General features: G+C 39.6%; 2 long non-coding RNA genes across 2 annotated transcripts in view; both read left to right on the top strand.

The window, feature by feature from the left end:
- LOC136790683 (uncharacterized) overlaps positions 1-3,114 on the top strand; it is a 387,684-nt gene extending 384,570 nt beyond the window's left edge. The window contains exon 13 of the long non-coding RNA XR_010831092.1: positions 2,856-3,114. This is a non-coding gene — a long non-coding RNA (uncharacterized lncRNA). The remainder of the gene's footprint in view (positions 1-2,855) is intronic.
- A 566-nt stretch (positions 3,115-3,680) lies between these two features.
- Positions 3,681-17,199, top strand: part of LOC106042461 (uncharacterized) — a 149,372-nt gene continuing 135,853 nt past the window's right edge. Inside the window, exon 1 of the long non-coding RNA XR_010831096.1 lies at positions 3,681-3,776. This is a non-coding gene — a long non-coding RNA (uncharacterized lncRNA). The remainder of the gene's footprint in view (positions 3,777-17,199) is intronic.

Below are 17,199 nucleotides of genomic sequence, written 5' to 3'. Positions count from 1 at the left end.
CACAACAGTGCTGACTTGGGCATGCGTAATCTTTCTGGAACTGCAAACACAGAAGGCAGTAGCTTAGGCGGCATGCTTCTTGTCAAACTGCTGCCCTGCTTTTCTTTAGGGGATCTGAAGACATACAGTTGTGTAAATGGAATTCCTCATGTCTAAAGCTTTCCTTCCTTCATAGCAGTTTTGCTGCAGACACAGTTCATACTCACTGCACTGATGTAACCTGCAAGCTAAATTGGTGGGCTAACCAGTATGAATGGTGTAAACTGAGGTTGACTGGGAATCGCCCTGCAGCAACAGATGCTGTCTCTCAGCTCCATGGTCTGTTAATTGCACCAATTTTCTTATCTGTTGTGGATCCAGATGTCTTACCTGGTGACACCTACATCAGCTGGAGATGGGTTCAGGTTGGTCTCAGTCAGAGCTGTGATGGTGACAGCAGTTAGTGAGGGGAAATAGAGCAAAGTAGTGAATCTACTTGTTCGATCTAGCAATTGCTGTGAGACTTCTGGGGGCTTTTGTCAGTATTCCTACGTCTACAGCCTTAGCAGGAGGTAAGGACAACCCAAATGCAGGTTGGCACTTAGGTTTACCCATGTTAGCTATTCCATATTTGAGGTCTCCACGGCATTCCTTCCTCAGGGGAGGTGTTGAATAAAAGAAGGTAATAAAATACTTTAGTGAGCCATGTAAAATACGTAAATAAATAAACCTTCATTGTACTTTTTTTTTTCCCAGTCCCTCAGGGACTGGTGGACCTAACACTGATTTCTTTTGCTTTGGGTTATGTAATGACTGGAGAGGTTCTGGTGGTGGAATTTTAACCCTTTCTGTTCTGGACAACCTATACACTGACCTTAAGGTTTCCCATGGGAAACAAGAGAATTTGCTTAATCTCTTTGTACGGGGCTAGCCACGGGTTATTGAAAATGGCCTGTTGTTATTGTGCCAGTGAATAAAATGTCACAAGTAATTTTGGAAGAATTAAAGAACAAACTAATTGAAGGACCAGTCAGTGAAAGTCAGAAAAAAATCATCTGTTTTTAATATCTACATAGGCTCAAATTCAGCTTTTATTTCACATATAAAGATATAAACTCTGAGGTATGCACAGCTCTTTCTAGTATTACCTATGGCACTATTTTTATGAAGTTGCATTAAGCAATCCGATCAATAATCAAAGGCATCTAGATTCAAATTTAAAGGCAAATCGCATTAGTTGTTCCTGCTTCAAAAGGAACGTTAGATGTCTGAAAGGAACAGGCTTCTCTTAAAAAAGATTATTTTTAGGGGATATCTAGGAAAAAAAAATAGCAAAACCAGTTTGCAACTGGCAATGTAGGATTATGTATTTATGAATCCCCAGGCCACGTGTTGTATGGAGTTGAAGCAATTCCTTACCCTTAGAGATGGCTGCTCATAACTTAAGAATGTGTAAATACAGAACACTCCCTGAATAAATGCTATAGTTAGGAGCCAAGGGTTCTGCAAGTTAACAATGAGTTATTGTTGCTGTTATTGTTTATGATACCTTTTAATGGAATCGTAGAAGCAAGACGTAGCAGGTCTACACAGGAATGGATGTATTACAATTGGGAAAATTTGCACAGAGGCTGTACTTGGTCTGCAAATTGTTTACTGGTAAATGACATCATACACTATCTACTCACTCCCCAGCACCTTTTATTTATAAAATCCCAATGGACTGTGGCCTTTTATTTCTATGGCAACCTTCAAAAAGGGCCTGGCTAACGTGGAGTTGCAGACTTTCATATGATGTGAAGTTCCTGCCAGTTTATACCCTTTATTCTTTTAGTGTGTGTCATGAAAATAAATCTGCTACCTCCATCAAGATTTTCTGAAGAACAAAGTGCGAGGACAAATTCTTTTCAGCATTACACCGAGGCAATGTGACTAACTAAGGACTGTATGATGTAACTGGGAGCAGTTTGGCTTTTGCTGTATAGTATATGTATAATAGAGATGAATGGAAAAGTCAGCAAGGGAATATTTTAGGCTGAGTGTCAGGAATTGTTTCTTTTTACAGTGAAATCTTTTACAGTAGAGAATAGTCCCTGGAGAAAAATGGTGGGAGCTCCTTTACTCGAGTCATTAAAAACTGGACAAACCTCTAGGAACACTGGAACAGTCTTGGATTGGCAATGATATGAACTATGAGCTCTTTTTCATCCCCAATTTCCATGAAAGACGGATAGATTGACAACTGTTGAGGTAGTTTTAGTGGTGTACTGCTAATGCAGCTCTTATATTTGCCAGACCAGGTTTTCGAAAGACATTTGGACAACAGTGTCTGAAGTTATTCGTAAATTACACAGCATGATGCCAGCAAAACTCTGTTCTTCAGGGAGGTGGCTTTCAGCAGAAAGAATTCAGTATGTTCACTGTTGTCCTCATCAGATTTCTTGCTTGTTTTTCTCTTGGGCAACTAGGTCCATGTGAAAGACTTTCCTGTGAACTAATGGAACAATGGTCATGATGTACCCATTAAACATCACCCAAACTGAGCCCCTGTCTATCACTTCAATCATGGTTGCTATGAAAAGTGCCTGGCTTAGAGGATCTCTTCAGTAAGTTTTAGAGTAGTTGATGTGCCTTGGCCGCACTAACATCACCTCCCTAGTAGAGAGGATTTATTTACTTGTAGGGGGAATAGGGAAATCTGAGAATTAACTGAGAATGAATTGGAAAGGAGTTTCCACCTGACCAAAAAGTTAAGGAAGCTTAGAAGTGAAATAAGAGCATACAGATGGAAACATTTCCCATTGCTGGTGTAGAGCCTTTTATAGAGAATTTAAGCCATTTAATACTCACTTGCTTTTCTCATTTGCCTTTCACAGATCCTTTAAAAGTAGTTCACGGGTGCTGATGAGAACCAGTAGTCTATGTTCACAAACATCCATGAAAGGAAATGGAAGTGAACAGCTGTGCTCTGTACAGTGATTTTTGTTCATCAGAAGGTGACTTCTACTCAGTTTTCTCCTCTGTCTTTAAAAGTAGCCATTACTGGACCTGTCTTCTCACTCGCTTCAAGTTTTTGAAGTTGACAACTGTAAGTTAGACGTAAACAGTCTTTTCTTACCAGAAAAATTCTGAGTAGCCTGGGTTGATGCATGTTGTACGTCTCTGCTTCTGGCAGAGAAAGTGCCTCTGCTGTAGTTGCAGCCAAGGAGCTCCAACAGCAAACAAGGAAAGAGAGAGGTGGATCTGCTTCCCTTTAAATAAAGGTTCTTCATTGCTACAGGAAAATAATTGGTGTTTCATGCCTTGTGATCCTTTTTGTGTTCTTATTAAAAATACACCAAGATCTGACTTCTTTATGAAGTTTTATATTATGATATGCTTGGATTTAAGGAATCCTTTTGGATTCTCTGAACACAATACAGAACTGCTGCTGATCTCCCTGTCCTCACTAATGCTGAGTCATGTATCATTTCTTTGTTTTGTATATGTAGAATGCACGACAGTGTTAATGCTTGTAAGAATAAATGAAATAAAACTTCATCACCAGATGTCCTGCTCAATATAATTATTTCAAAAGTAGATAAGAAGTATATGATACACCTGTACAATAATTATTAGAAACTGCATATTAGCTGCTTTAGCACAGATGTTCCTGATGGTGGCATTTACTTTTTTTATTCCTTCCAGGTGGAGAATTTATTGGTTGTTGATGTTAATCTCTGACTCTTTTCCTTCTCTTCCATGTTGGCTCCAGAAATCAGGATGTAAACCTTAGTTGAAGGTGGCTAAAATCCCAGGTAAAGATGAAATCTATTGTATTATTTAAACCATGCTTGGCAGTCAAGGAACTGCAAGTTAGCTTATTTAGTTAAACAATATGCCAGGATTGTCTTCTTGTGGAATTAGATAAAGCCAAAAAGTTTTAGGTGAAGAGTGTAGGGTGTGAGAGAAAACAAAGGTAAGGATGTTTCCTGCAAGACACAGTGGACCAAATTAATCTTAGAGTTATATTTTTAAATTTATTTTAAATGAAAAATATAATGATTATAAGAAACACCATGTTTGAAATGAAACCAAAAGAGAAAAGGATTGTAAGTGGCTTGAAAGAAAAAAATGTGACTATTAGTACCTTTATTAGAAATATTTATAAAACCTTTAATCAGATTCAAGTTCTAGAGCCACAATGCAGTGTTTGCATGGTTTCAAAGAAGACCACTGCTGCTTACTACTGCTACTCTGTCACTTGCAGATGAGCTGGGAAGCATCTGCTCATCTTATGTCATTTAATTTGAAGAAGTACTTTTTAGGAAAAAAGAGGAAGAAATTTGGAAGAGGAAGCAAAGATCTTAACCAATGAATAATTATTATTACAGAAATAATAAATAATGATCATGCAAAAGATCTGACAGGATATAAACTGTGCTGAAAAATCACCTCGCCTTGTAAAGTAACCTGCCAAAAGCTGCATATATCCTAATATGTCATTTGCCTTATTGTGCTCATTTAAATCCTATGAACTAATACGGGGAAAAAACAAGACTTAGATCAGACTATTTTTAGTTTCCAGTGTGTGTGACAAGGAACTTCTCCCAGTGCACTTGGGTAAAGAAATGGGCAAGGAGAAGGGAAGTTTGGTATAGCTCAAAAAAATATATATATATATTTTCTTCATGGCAGAGGCCATGAACTGAACTGTGTTACTAGTTGGGAGCAAGAAAACCAGTTACCAGCCTTTCCTGGCAATTCTGGCTTTTGGCAGAGAAGCTGAGAAAGCTTTCCAGCTGGGGAATTGTGGTGGAATCATTTTGCCTGGGGAAAGGCCTTGAAAGGAAGAGCACATGTGAGGAAGAGGGCCCTGCTCTGCAATAGGGCATCCTTGGAGGGGCTGGTACAAGCAGTCCCACAGCTGCATGAAGGTATACTAGGAGTTATGCTGTGAATGCTAACAGATTAAAAAGAGTACTCTTTCAAGCCTCTTGGAAAGTCCTTACCTGACCTTGAGAGAACAGAGTCAGAATGTATTAGATTAAACCAATCATCAAAGGCAGGAAAATTAAGTAGTTTGAGGCTGTTTTATGAGCCATCTCTGTCTATCTGCCTTTCTTTCTACATATATATAAATGTATGCATGTAACCTATTTTGACTGCACAATATGTGAGCTCTAACACCATTTGGAAGTGTTACACTTGGCACGTGTAGAGAATTTCTAACATGCCAGATAAAGCCTGGGTCCTTTGGAAAGATGAGATGGCAGTCAGTCTGGTTTCCCGCAGGGGTTATGCATTGTTTATAAGCTTTTAATCGTATCTCAGAGTTTTGAAATAATGTTTTTGGGAGCTCAGCCTATTGTTTTCATCAGTTCTGGCTCTTTGAGCACTGGGAAGCCAATAATTTGGGGATCATCACTTGCTCCTTCACAGAAGGTGTTAGGACTTATGAGAATATGAATGGAGCTTGATAGGTTGCAAATGGCTAAATATGTCAGCATTTTGCTCAGCCATGAACTTCTAAGATCACAGTAAACAGACAACAGTCCTGGTGGGCCATATTTCACAGAATTGCCTCAAGTGAGGTAGAGGTGTAAGACTGTGATCCTTAACATATTTCTTTAATTGACAAAATTTCATTAGTTTTCCAAGCTGTGTTTTTGTACATATTCCCAAAAGTGTATTCAGTTTACATGGCAAGGGCTTGGTAACAGGGGGGCTGCTGGGGTGGCCTCTGTGTGCAGAGCCCAGCAGCTGCCCTATGTCAGATCAGAGCTGGCTCCAGCTGGCTCCAAAAGGGACCTGCTGCTGGCCAGAGCTGAGCTAGGGAGTGATGCTGGTTGGGCCTCTGGGAGAGCAGATTGAAGAAAGGGAAAAAAACTGCTGCACAGCAGCAGCTGGGAGAGAGGACACCAAGCTCAGTGCAGCAGGAGGGCAGGAGGTGCTCCAGGCACGCAGCAGAAGTTCCCCTGAGGCCTGTGGAGAGGCCCCTGGTGGAGCAGGCTGTCCCCCTGCAGCCCACGGGTCCCACACGGAGCAGATCTCCACGCTGCAGCCCGTGGAGGAGCCCCTGGTGGAGCAGGAGGGTGTGGCCTGGAGGAGGCTACGGCCCATGGAGAGCTCGAGGTCTGATGGTACCTCCCCTGCCCCATGAGAATAGATCCTCTGCAGAAGGTATAAAACATTACTCAGGATTTGGACTAAAGTTCATATGTGATGTGCAGATTGTGAGGCTATGTATGATAAAATAAGTATTATAGTAATTTAACAAACATGCTATGGCAATATAATAAATGTATAAATATGCAACCTGTAGTTACTACTGGATTTATGCCCTGCCAGACTCTAAAAAATAATTTAGCAGCAGCAACAACAACAAAAAAGCAAAACACCAAAAGCCTAATAATAACTGTCATACTGCAGAGCACATTTATAAATATACTCCTGATATTAAAGATGATTTCTTTGGGGTTTAATATAAAATAAGAAAGCCATTAATATTTTCCTTTTTTTTTTTTTTTTTGGTGCTTTAGGAAATCCTATTTTCAACTCAGCATTGAACTATCTTTACTTCTTATCTGCATCAGCATGGTTATTATTAGTGCTTACCAACATGAAGAAAGATTTTAGCGTTAACATCTACAGGATGCAAAGTGACTGTTTTGTAAAACGAGCTGGTTTTCAGAAATAGAGTTCAGCTTCTTGCAGTGTGGCTCTCTGAATTTTGGATGAAATCAGGAACTTGGGTTTACATGGGAGGTATACAAAAATTTATTTTAGGGTATCATCAAAGTCACCACAAAAACTCATGAATTCAGAGCTATTCTTTCTGAACAGGCATAATGTGAGCAAATTGAGATTCTGGACTTTGGAAAAAATGCAAAGATTTGCTTAGCAAGACTGATGAGCTGTTGGGGTTTGAAGTTTTAGGCTGGCAAGGGGAAGCTTCTGCTTTGGAAAGTTGTATTTAGTGCTATTAGTGGACTTTTAGCTACATTGCAACAGAACAAATGGAAGTCAGAACAAGATAGTATATTGTAAGAATCTCAGGCAGGCACTGTTTAACCAAATGGTATTTTCAAGACGTCTAAATCTCATAATGGCATGAGAGATGGATATTAAAACACAGAAGCTTCATATCAAATGGATGAATCTGTATGCCATGTTTCTATCGATAGATTGTCAGGAGCTCTTCTAATCCAAATAAGACAGGGAGACAAATGGATGGAGAACAACTCAGCAGGAAGAGAGCTGAGGTTGCTGGCTCAACGTAAGCCAGCAGCATACCCCAGCAGCCGAGAGGGCAAACTGCGTTTTGGAGTGCATTAAGCGTAGCATAGTCAGCCAAGCAAAAGAGGTGGTTCCCCTGCTCTGTTTAGTGTTAGTTCAGCATCACCTTGAGTATTGTGAACAGTTCTGGGCTCACAATATAAAAAGGATGTTAAGGCACTTGAAAGCTTCTAGAGGAGGGCAATGAGTCTGGTGAAAGGGCTGGAAGGCCCATCCTGTGAGGGGAGGCTGAGGACACGTGGGGTGCCCAGCCTGGAGAAGAGGAGGCTGAGAGGCGACCTCCCTGCCCTCGGCACCTCCTGAGGAGGGGAAGCACAGAGGGAGGTGCCGGCCTCTGCTCCCTGCTCACCGGTGGCAGGATGTGTGGGAACAGCACAGAGCTGGGCCAGGGGAGGTTTGCTCTGGCCACTAGGGAGAATTTCTTTACCATGAGGGTGGCCAAACACTGGAACAGGCTTCCTAGAGTGGTGGTTGATGCCCCACACCTGTCAGCGCTCATGAGGTGTTTGGGCACTGCCCTCAGTAATGTGCTTTAACTTTTGGTTAGCCCTGGAAGTGGTCAGGCACATGGACTCAATGATCTTTGTAGGTCCCTTTCAACTGAACAATTCTATATACATATTTGATATATATATAATCAGGATTGACAAACTTCACTGCATAATAAGCTATCATTTAATTTATAGATGCATATAATATAATGTAGTATAATTCAAACTACAACAGGTTGCCCATAGTTTAATCTCAGTGTGTACTGGTGTCAGAGTAAAATCAGAGTAGATTTTTTGGGTGAAACTTCATTTTTCATTTATTCCAAAACAGAAACTTGCTGAAAGTATTACACAGATATTCCAGACACACATCTCTCAAACTTTGAGGTCAAGAATTATTTTGTAAATATTTGATCTCTCAACAAATGACATGAAAAATTATGTATTATTACTTCAGTAGGAGAGTGACAATTTTTTCTTCAGAGTTTCTTCACAGTCTAGCTTTGACTCAGACCTGACAGTTAATTCCAATTTAAAAAAGGTAAATTTTTATTAGATTTACCATGAAATGTTACGTGGTTCACTCAGCTGTTTTCCATGTGAAGTGTCATCAGGGAATCTGCTTTTTAATACCATTTAACAAATAGCCAAGTGTTAATAAGTGTGACATTCCAGCTCTTTGAGATCAAGAGATCTCAAATCACAGGAGAAAAATGGTATTATCTCCTCTGCAGAGCCTGTTGAGAGGGGAAGTAACAAGGCAAGAGTTTACAAATTGAATTGGAGGTGCTGGATACATACAGTGATATTTACTCAGTTTAGATTGTCGTAATTGTGCCTTCTGAAACTAAATTAGCTACAAATCTAAATGATGTCCTTGAAAATCCTTTTGAGACTGACTTCAATTTCTATCCGCTTTGCATTCTAGGTGCTTTTTTTTTTTTTTTTCTTTATGGGAATAGAGCACTACTGAATTACTATTTAGCCAGTAAAGACAAAATCTGCTGGGGGAGTTAGCAGATCCAATGGAGAGCAGAAGGAGGTGTGTTGATAATGACTTCAGCAGAGCAAGAAACAACAAGAATGACACCCGTTTAGTATCCTTCACGTGAAACAATGCAGCATCAAGGTTTTAAGCACAGCTGTTGCAAACCTCTTTGGGATCCTAACTCTTCTCTCTCTCTCTCTCTCTTTTTTTTTTTTTCCTCCTCAATGAATCTCTGTCAGTGAATGCCGCCAGAAATTTCTAGAAAGCTTATTTCATTATCTGGAGAGTGGGGGAAAACCTACATAAGAGTTAAGCAGATAAAGGATTCTATACATCTACCCATGTTTTTCTCATTCCTCAAGGATATTTCTTTTTTCCTCTCTTGGAGCTGGTAATAATTTTTTATTTTCCTGTATTTTTGAGAAAACCCACCACCAATTTATCTTCCTTATATGTATTTTCTGGTAGTTCTAATTTCAAATGTGTTTAAGATACTACCTGTTTATTAAAATTGGTAATAAATGACCACAGCTAGTAAATCTTAATCCTAGAAAACGAGAAACATGATTCTCATGTCATTTAAATGCTCAGATACCATGGCAAAAAAAGCATGAAATATGTAATGATTATGTGTAATATTGTAATAGGTAAAACAAAGCTTGAGTTTGAATCCACTTTTACTTATGAAAATCAGATAAGAATCTTGGAAGAAATCCACTGAGTTGAGGGATTTCAATGTTAGCTGAAAATAGCAGAGATATACTTCAACGAAGGCTGATTTTGTTACATTTGAAAAATCTCCAGTAAGAGAGGAATAAATAGAAAATAGCGCCACTACTCTCTGTGAAGAACTCTATTAAAGTTTTCACTTCTATTTGGATTAGGTTTATCTGGCAAGGGCTTGGTAGCAGGGGTCTGCCAGGGTGGCCTCTGGATGTAGAAGAGGGTGGTTGGGGGAAGGTCTTTTTAGTTTACTTTTAGTTTCTTACTGTTTGTAGCCTTGTAGCAATTGGTAACATACGACATTAATCTCCCTTATGCTGTGTCTGTTTTGCCTGTGACGGTAACCGGTGAGTAATCTCCTTATTTCACCCCCTGAGCCTTTTATCATCCTCTTCCTTTGAGGAGGGGGAGTGAGAGAGCAGAGTGGAGGAGCTTCTCCACCTGTCTGTGTGAAAACATCACAATATTCTGAAAAGAATTTCTCTAAGAAAAGTCAACAATTTCCTTTCTGAATCTTTCTGAAACTGGGGAAGTTTAACTCCCTCTGTAATTCAGCATGGGGTGCTTTTGCTTTGGCTGGTGAAGATGAAGGTAAGTGAAAGCAGTCTTCACATCCCTGTAAAAACTTTCTATTCATTGCCTTTCTGAGGGAAGAAGAGGACCTAAGAGCAGTTTCACCAGATCAGATCACTCAATCGGCAACCTGTCTTTGAAACCAGAAGTAGATGTTCGTAGAAAAGACGTATGAGCAGAACCTGAACAGTGATGATTCCATAAGAGATGGCTTTCTCATCTGTGGGTTAAAGTCTAGCTTCTGTGCAAGGAAAAGAGAAGTAGCAGCTCTGTCCTCACTGGTCATGTTCTTCCAAGCCTGTTTTCTTAAACACGTTTTGAGATGGGAGATTGCATTTTTTAATCAGGATATCCAGCACTTGTTACAAAAACAGGTGGCCTAGTGAGGCTGTTCATTTGAATTGCCTTTTTTAGAGCTATTGAGCTGACATTTTCACAACACTGCATCTGATGACTCCAAGATATTTGTTCCTAAGTGGTAATCAACACTTTAGAGTACATTTTTTATGAAGAAAGTTTAAATTGTTTTTTCTTTCTCCATGTGCTATACTGTGCATTTGTCTACGTTAAATTACTTCTATCACCTTATTCCCCAATCACTCAGGCTCATAATTTGGGCCTCCATTGTTGGATCTCATCTTTATTATCTTGGATAAGAGTCCCATACCATAGCATTTCCCATAACAAGCCAAACATTTATCTGGCAGCTGAGAGATCTGTTTGTTTTGGAATAGAAATTTGAGTTTAGGTTTTAGTATCACTTTTTTTTTTTCCCCCAATGTTGCATAAGTTCTTCTTCTTTTTTATTTTACTTTTGGAGAGGAAGGGGTTCTGGACTGGACCTGGGCTGTTACAATTGGATCACAGCGTCAGGTCCATCTGCTGTTGGCTTGAGAACTGTGAGCACAGTTTGGGTGTTGCCATAAGCACTCAGTCGCTCAGCACATCATCTGCCTAATGTTGAACTTGTCAGTACTGGCTCTGCGGCCCCCCAGTATCTGAAGCACAGTCCTCAAAGTCAAACTTTTATTTCTATTCTCTCTCTCTTCTAAGGCTAATGTGACAGTGAAGGAAATATGTGCTGATGTCACAGTCCATTTGTTAACACAATCACAATTCACTTCATGTAGTTCTTTTGGACAAATACACTCAGAGTGATTATATTTGTGGCATTTTCATCTCTCTGTGACATTCTTGGCAAAGTTCTCTGTGGGTAAGCGGAAGGGGCCAGGGAAAAACAAGAAATGCCTGCACTCTTACAGTTTCCTCTCCAGTCTTAAGCATTGTTCTTTTTAGGTTGCAGGACTCACCTTCTCAGATATTTTTTTCTGTTTTGAATGAATCTTCTGCATTCAACCTGCTCTAGATCTAGGTGATTCACAGTCAAATATACGTCCTTCTCATTACACCCAGCCTCTCTGGTTATCTTCCTATTGTTCTGCTTTTCTAATGCCAACAGCACAGCGTCCTCTCCTGAAGAAACTGCTCTGTGCTAAGTGCAGTGTACAGGTAACTTGGAGTTGTGTGCAGTGGGAACTCAGCAGCGAGGTGCTGCTCATCCCTAATTTGTTGGGGCTACAGGCAGCCCAGGGCCTGGAGAGCTGATGCAGCAGCCAAAAAGGCTTTCAGTGAACTGCAGTTCCTCAATTGTACCTGACTCCCTTACCTTCCTCCCCAGCTCAGTATTGACATCTCAACTGTTTAACTTATTTATATATTTATTTGTTTTAATATTTACTATATTGTTTAACCTGTTGCTCTGACTTTCCAGTGTGTATGTTAAACAAATTTGAGATTATTCTGGGTTATTTTCTTTGGCTTTTATCCACTTACTAATAATTATTTTTAATCCTAGCACTGCAATGCTAGGGGAAAATCAGATCCCAGTAAAATAAGCAAGGGCGTTAGATTCAGCAAGATTACTATTTTCCACTATCTCTGTTATGATGGCATGTTGTAGCTCAGGGTGATTATTGTTGGTATTAGAAAAAGGTCACAGGCTTGGTAGTGACCTGAAACCAGGGTTTTATGGCTGATCTTGCCTCAGTGGCTGCAGTATCATTCAGCACCTCCCCTGCTGGCACTGGCTCCCACAGTGCTGGGGTGGAGAGGCCTGACCCCTGTTCCCGTCCTTGGGGAACCAGCAGCAGCCCCCTGAGTTTTGCAGCTTGCAGGCTTTTGCTAGGAGCCAGTGTGCAGGAAGGAGACTGCTGACGTATAAAGCTGTATAAGCTGATGTATAAAATCTGCCTCCCACCATGAATGTCATCCTCCCAGCGAAGACCTCAGGATGCTGATGGCTCATCACAGTCCTCTCCTGCTCTTCTTGAGCAAGACAGAAACTGCCGCTGTCAGGATGCAGAGAGACATTGGAAGGGTAAACATAACACCCGAGTAACTTTCCTATATTGGTTAGGTAGTTTGGACTACACTGTTAAAAAAAAAAAAAAAAAAAACAACAAAAAAACCAGAACTACCAGTAAATTCCTGGCTCTTTAAACATAGTGTTTTCCCTTTGGCCCATAATAAGATGTTGAGTGTAAAAAAGTCAAGGGCAAGGACAAAGGAGGACAAAATGTATTTTACATATCTTAAGAGCAAAGTCTACTCTACTTTAAAGGACTTGATTTTGGTATAAAAAGAGAAGAGCAAAGAATTGTAAGAAAGGCATTTTTTACCACTAAAATTATTTTCTTAAAAAGGATGATTACATGTAGGCATTGTGGAATGGGGACAGCACATGCAGCATTGTATGGATACAATATGCCAGTTAAATACATTTTAACCAATCTTTTTCTGAGCAAAGACTCAAATAAGAGATGACAGTTTTTAGAGAGTAGAGCAAAGGTTTATTGAGAAAAGGATTAATGCTGCAGAGGGCCTCTCTTTCCATCTCAGAGACTGGCAGACATGACTGTCTTTTGGGAAGCAGGAAAGGGAAATGGGTTTCCTCCACATCACGCAGACTTTTGGCCAAAAGTAGATGGTGTGAACTGGTGTCTGGCAATTTATCCGACTTCTCTAGATGCTATTAGCAATGGGGATGTAATCAAAAGTGTAGTTTGTTTTTAAGAGAAGTCTTAGTAGAAGTCTTTCCATGTCTTTGGTACATGTTGTAGTTCATAAAAAGCATTACCTAGACAGGAGGTGTGGTTCCACGCATTTGACTGTGTGTTTACACTGGATTTTGTTAGGAGGCACAAAAAAACTTGTCTGTGTATGTAGAAACAGAGGATGGTGACTTCTTCAAAGTGTGGTTTTTTTCTGGTTTAGCTAAACCCTTTGTAGAGTAACTAATGCATGAAGACAACTACTAGAAGATTTTACAGATTTTGATGTTATGAAGGGGAACTGAAGGATTAAAACAAAGACATCAAAATATCATATGCTGTTTTTTGTCTGCTAGAGAATCAATTCAGCTGCATGTAACTTTAGGTTCTTATTACTGCAGAGGTGAAAAATGCAACCTTAATGTGCCTTGTAATCAAATCCAAAACCTTGGATCCCAAGCCACCATGCAGTTAAATGCTCTGGGAGATTGTTCTTTATCTTCTTGGAGGTAAAAATAAATCCACGAAGAAAGTGCAGTAATTCTTCCATATGTTTGGACATACTCATTCCCCTCCTGTTCATGAATGTTCCTTAATGTTTTCCCCACTAGTGGGTTTCTTTTAGCCTTGTACAGATACCTGATGGATGATCGATGTCCTGGAGCCTCAATTCTCCTGGGGCTTCCAGCCTAACCTTGAAGCCTTCAGGTGTCATATATATTCAATGCCTTGGAATTTTTTTCCATCCATTTTAATCCTCTATCATCAATCTGTTAACAATTGCTGTATGTTTTGTTTCATCTCAAGAAACATCTGGAATAGTCGTACATATTTAGTATTTTTTGTTGAAAGGATCTTTTTTATTTGGTCTCATATGTCATTTTTCTTCTTTCATATACTTTGCTTAGCTACCTATTTTCACTTAAATATATTGGGTCATGAATTTGTAAAGTGGATCCTTGGCCTGCCATCAAATAATGTGTCTTTGAGCAATTGACTATTTGTGCAGCTTTTTAGTAGTGAGTAAGTCTTCTGTATTATCTAAGAGATGTTTGACACCCTTTTAGAGAAGTTTTCAAATCTTTTCTAAACAACCAACTATTGTGACCAGACACAAACTTAGCAGTGCAAACATTTCCAAATAAAACAATAAACAATTAACTGACAGATAAAAAGCTAACTGAATGCAGAAATGCAGAGTCTGTCTAACATCATGGTAGCCGTGGTCATTTCAATTCAAAATAAAGAATAATAGTTATAGTATAAATTTTTGGTATAACAGCCTATTGGGAAGAGCACTTTTGTGGGGAAATAAATTAAAAAAAAAGAAAAAAGAAAAGAAAAAAGTACATTCAGTGCCCATCTCAGTTCTCTGGTCTTCAAATCACATCTTGGAGGACAATGCTTCAAAGCTAACAAATGCACCAAGCTAACAAATAGTAATAAAATAGTGGTAAATGGGCAGAGGTGGAGGAATTGTTTGTTTTTCCTGGAAGTACTGCTATGTACAACTTGGAGTAGTGCAAGAATGTGAAGAAGGACCAAAAAGGGCACAACGCAGGAGTCCTGGACAACGGCGCCCTTCTCAAATGGGTAACCCTGGTCCTGGGGTGGTTTGTCTCCTCTTCTCTGTCCAGGGCAGTGAGCAGCCTCTGACACTCATGCCAGTGTAGATTGGGGGCGTAGTTAAAGACGGATCTAGGACACACATACGTCCCTGAGACCCACAATTTAGATGGAGCCTCTGAGTTGGGGGTCAGTTATCTTTACATTGTGTCAGCTGCCTCTGCTTCTGATGCCATGGAGAGGCATCTTAAAAGGAAATGCTGGCCTTTTTAAAATTTGACTAACAGCTCCTCTCCCTCTCCCTTTCCCTCTGTTCTCTTCATTTTCTTTAACTAGTACTTTGAAAAGAGCAGAAAATTTTGTAATTTGAACCATAAGCATATTAAATTAACTGTCACTCTTGGCTAATACACTTAAGGACTTTGCTTTCAACCTGATTTTAAAACTTGTTCATCTGTACTTCTGGCTCCTATGTTTTAGGAAAGAGGTCTAATGTCACTGTAAGCATTAAGATTTGGCCATGTTCTGTTCCAATGTAACAGTTCTATGGAGCTGCAGGAAGTTTTATTTCTGTTGCACATCTGCAGTAAAAACCAGGCATTTGAAACCTGAGCCCCTTAAGGGCCCATGTCTCAGAGATATTGATCATCTCCTGCAACTTTTTGTCTGCTTTCAATTCCCATTGCAGTCAGCAGGAGACAAGGCTCTCAGCACCTTGCAGGATCCGGCTTACAGAGGCTGCTTTTGGAGAAGCTTGTCTGCCTATGTATTCAACTGGCTGGATGATCTCTCATCAGATGGCTCCATATGTTATTGCACAACCCAGATATTTCTGCTGTCAGCTGTAGGTAAAACAATGTCTGCATTGTCTGGACTCGATTTGAGAAGTTACTAAATGAAAGCGAATTAGAGTAAATGGATTTAAGTGCTTTTGAATATATATATATATATTTTACATTTGAAGCTGCAGTTTAGAATACTGCCCATATTCAGAAGGGAGGTCGTTTCTAGGAACTTCTCTATTCTAGTAATTTTCCTATTTAATAATTTAATAATTAAAGCAGTTTAACAATTAAAGAAAAGGGGAGATTAAGTCCTAGATGAAGTTTCAGTCCAATTCAAAATAACAGCCATGTAGTAATGAAGCACATAGGTGACTCTAGGACTCCAGTCGACTCAGGTGGTGGAGGCAATTCATATATGATGAGGTCCCCAAAGCATCTTCAAAAGGAATAGTGAAAATTTAGTATGACTGGAAATGACAACTACACCTGAACGTTCCAGGCTGTCATACCAGGATGGGGGAGTGGGGGAAGAAGAAAACCTCATACAGTGTTTTCTGTGGAGGACTAGAGAAAATGTTTTTTAAATCAGTCCTGCAAATTTGAACATTCCCTTTTAGCTTCTCCTCATAGATGAATTTATGAGTAATGCAAATTATTGAACTTAATGCAGGAGCACTTATGCAGGAGATGATAGTGGGTGATCCCTTCATGATCCCTTCTACCTTACATTCCCTGAATAAAAAAGAAAAATCTAGAGATAGACTATACTAAACTAAAAGCTAAGTTCTACTTTATGGATCTTTAACACTATGAATTGTCATACAATGAAAAAAGAAAAAAAAACTATGGCTAGCATTTGAGGCACTGAAAGAGCTAATTTCTAGAAATGTAAGATACCTGTTAATTCAGTTGAAATCACGGGGAAATGGCACAGAACCTCAAAAAAACAACCCTGAACTATCTTAAATTAAACAATAAAAGTTGAAAGAATTACTAAAATGTTGAGCTTAACACTTATTGAGTAAACTCTTTTTTCCCCTCAGCTTGCACATAGCCATTTCAAGTATATTTAGCATATACGTTCACTATACTCCTGCCCCTCCCGTTCTCAAATGGGAAAGAACACTTTAAGTTGCCTTCCCAGTTAGTTTTGGTCTTGAATTTTCCTGTTTTCACTGGAGTTATATATATGCCACATTTAGCCAAAATGCACAGTGTACTGACAGGTGAAAGCTGGTGATTTGAAAGAAATCCCTCTTTCCCACAGACTGAGTCTAACCTCATCCTGAGCAATTATTTTGGTAGTACAGTTTCCATTTTCCAAGCAGCAACACTGCCAAAGATTTTGGTCTGTTCAGTGCAAAACTTTCTACCTAAAAAAGTTGAAGCTAAATCAGCAGCACGTTGGAATCGACTGGTGGATTCAGAACAAAAAACAGAGGAAAGGCACAAATATATATGCAAAAAATATATAATTTATAAAAAAGGCACAAATATATATTAAAAAAAGGAAGAAGAAAATCTTTGTTTATGCAGTTCAGTTTCTGAAGAAAAGCAGTTATGCTGAAAAGACTGGAGCCAATTCCCTCAGGCAGCGACTGGGTGATAGCTTTGCTCTGGCAATAGCAGTCTGCAGGCAGGAGCTCTCAGCTCCTCAGGGAGGTTGAAAACGCTGTGGTGTACCTCAGAGTTCCTTGGTAATGCACGCAAGCCTGATTTTTCTGTGCCCATGGAGGAAGATTACGTTGAGGGTGAGAGAGGAAATG

Source organism: Anser cygnoides, chromosome 4 (assembly GCF_040182565.1).
Source record: "Anser cygnoides isolate HZ-2024a breed goose chromosome 4, Taihu_goose_T2T_genome, whole genome shotgun sequence".
Taxonomy (NCBI): Eukaryota; Metazoa; Chordata; class Aves; order Anseriformes; family Anatidae; genus Anser; species Anser cygnoides.
This window is presented reverse-complemented; position numbering and strand designations above follow the sequence as displayed.